This window comes from Phoenix dactylifera, unplaced genomic scaffold (assembly GCF_009389715.1).
Source record: "Phoenix dactylifera cultivar Barhee BC4 unplaced genomic scaffold, palm_55x_up_171113_PBpolish2nd_filt_p 000324F, whole genome shotgun sequence".
Lineage (NCBI taxonomy): Eukaryota > Viridiplantae > Streptophyta > Magnoliopsida > Arecales > Arecaceae > Phoenix > Phoenix dactylifera.
The window spans coordinates 329139-332324 of NW_024067790.1; positions in this window are offsets into that span (position 1 = coordinate 329139).

Genomic DNA, 3186 nt, shown 5'->3' on the forward strand with positions numbered 1-3186 from the left:
TGACACTCACAGCATGTACTATATCAAGTCATGTACATAGCATGGCATACATGAGGCTCCCTATTGCTGATGCATAGGGGATCTTGCTCATGCGTTGAATCTCTTCAGATGTGTTGGGGCACATCTTCTTGGAGAGATTAATTCCATGCCTTAGGGGTAAGAGACCCCTTTTAGAGTTTTCCATGCTGAACCTTTTCAGCACTTCCTCTATGTACATCTTCTGTGATAGGCCAAGCATCCTTTTAGATCTATCTCTATAGACCTTTATTCCCAAAATATAGGATGCTTCCTCAAGGTCTTTCATGGAGAACCTTTTTGATAACCTGACCTTGACCGAGGTTAGCATGGGAATATCATTCCCTATCAGGAGGATGTCGTCCACGTACAGTACGAGAAATACAACAGCACTCCCACTAACCCTTTTGTAAACACATGGTTCCTCTTCGTTTTTGATGAAATCAAACGTTTTGATTGCGTCATCGAAACGAGTATTCCAACTCCGAGATGCTTGCTTTAGTCCATAGATGGACTTTTGCAGCTTGCAGACCTTGTGATCTCCATCACTGGAAGTGAAACCCAAAGGCTGTTCCATATAGATGTCTTCATCAAGATATCCATTCAGGAAAGCTGTTTTCACATCCATCTGCCAGATTTCATAATCATGAAATGCTGCAATGGCAAGCAATGTTCGGATGGATTTCAGCATGGCTACAGGTGAAAAGGTCTCCTGATAGTCAATGCCCTCGCGCTGACTATACCCTTTCGCCACAAGCTTTGCCTTATAGGTCTCTACCTCTCCATCCGAACCTATCTTCCTTTTGTAGATCCATTTGCATCCAATAGGTACAATACCTTCTGGTGGATCTACTAAGGTCCAAACTTGGTTGGAATGCATGGAGTCTAACTCCAATTATTTCTCGGAATCGATATCAGATATCGCCTCGTCGTAGGTTTTGGGATCCTGCGTGTGATCCCTATCTCCCACTAGGAACATTTCCTCGGTGTCCTCTTCTAGTATACCTAAGTATCTATCGGGAGGATGGGAGACCCTACTTAATCTGCGAGGTGGTTGAGGGACATCGTGTACTGGCTCTGTATTAATGGGTTCGATAGGATCCATGACTCGTTGCTTTTCAGAGACTTTCTCTTCAAGCTCAATTTTCCTCCCACTGCCTCTATCAAGGATAAACTGGTTTTTCAAGAAGATGGCATGACGGCTCACAAACACATTGTGATCCTCTGAGACGTAAAAATTGTATCCTAATGACTCTTTAGGATATCCTATAAGACGAGCACTTATGGTTCTAGCCTCTAGTTTGTCCGCCAGTAGTCTTTTGACGTGGGCCGGACATCCCCAAATCTTGAGATGACCAAGACTTGGTTTCTTACCATGCTATATCTCATACGGTGTGGTAGGAACGGATTTAGAGGGAACTCTATTCAACAAGTAAATAGCTGAAAATAGGGCATCTATCTAAAGAAACAAGGGTAAATCAGTGAAGCTCATCATGGACTGGACCATATCAATAGAGTCCGATTCCTCCTCTCTGACACTCCATTGAGCTTGAGGTGTACCAGGAGGAGTCCATTATGAAACTATACCATTCTCCTTGAGATAATCACGGAACTCTCCATTAAGGTATTCACTTCCTCGATCTGATCGAAGAACCTTAATGAGTTTTTGTGCTTATTTTTCTACTTCATATCTAAGCTTTTTGAACCTTTCAAAAGTTTCATATTTGTGTCTCATACACATATCCATACCGTGAGTAATCATCGATAAAATGAAGTAAAAAATTACAACCCCTAGCCTGCACATCGAATGGGCCACACACATCAGTGTGTACTAGGGTAAGTATTTTAGTGGACCTCCCTGTGTCCTACAAAGGATAATTTGGCCATCTTTCTTTGAAGGCAGAATTCACAAATCAAATATGACTCGAAAGTCAATGAGCCCAAAACTCATGTTTCTCCAATTTGTTTATTCTGTCTTCTCCTATATGGCCAAACCTGAGGGCCACAAATACTTTAGATTTATCTCATTTTTGGATCTATTAGATCCTATGGTATTCACTATTTGCTCAGATATATTCACAGATACATCCATATGTATGTGATAGAGACTGTCAATCATAAAACCATGTTGAATCAATTTATTTTTCAAATAAAAATCTTTCTGTGCTAAATAAAATACAGAAATCAAATTTCTGCTAGCAATAGGCAACAGTCCCTAAGTATCCTGAGCATTTCTGACATATCTTCTGAAGGTCTATCACCCTTTATGTTCTTTATGCTTTCCCATGTATGTAGGACAGTTCCTCTTCCAATGGCCGTCCATGATGCAATGGAAACATTTTTCCTTACAATTGGCCTTTTCTTAGAACTTCCTCATTTGGCATTTTCTCGATCTTCTGTTTCTTCGCAGGCTTTTTCTTCTTCCAAATAGACTCTCTCTTGGAAGTAGAAATCAACTCAACAGTGAGAACGATGCCCCTTGAACTCTTCAGCGTCCCTAAGGTAGTTACCAATTTTTTTAACAATTCTGTTTTGGTGCATACAATCTTGTTCATATGGTAATTTACTATAAATTATTCATATGAAGCTAGAAGGGATTACGGGATCAAATCTATTTGCAGTTCTTTGTGCATGGTCATGCCGAGCTTCTCAAGCTTCTTTAAGTCCTTTATCATGGTCAAACCATGATCATGGACATACTGCCCATCGTGTATCTTGGCTTTGAAGAGCCTCTTGGACACTTCAAACCGAGCTGCGTGACTCTGATCATTATACAACTCTTGCAGGTGATTTAATATGTCCCTGGCAGTCTTCATGTTCTCATGCTGGCATTGTAATGCATTGGACATGGATGCCATTGTGCAGCACCTAACTTTATTGTCATTGTTCGTCCACTTAACAAGCGTCTTACGCCGATCAGTGATCGGACGGATTGGTAACATGGGGATTCCATGGTCTAGCATGTACCCGAATTTCTCATAATTCAAAACGATTTTTGAAATTTGCTGAGCCAATCTTTATAATTGGGTTTGGTCAAACGGTTGTTCTATAGAATATGAGTTAAGAGTTTAGAAGCTGACTTTATAATCCTCAGAGAGTAAAGATTCTAGTTAGACTTTTATACTTGATCCTAATCTGTTCTAAGGTCTTTTAGAACAAATGTAACTCCCA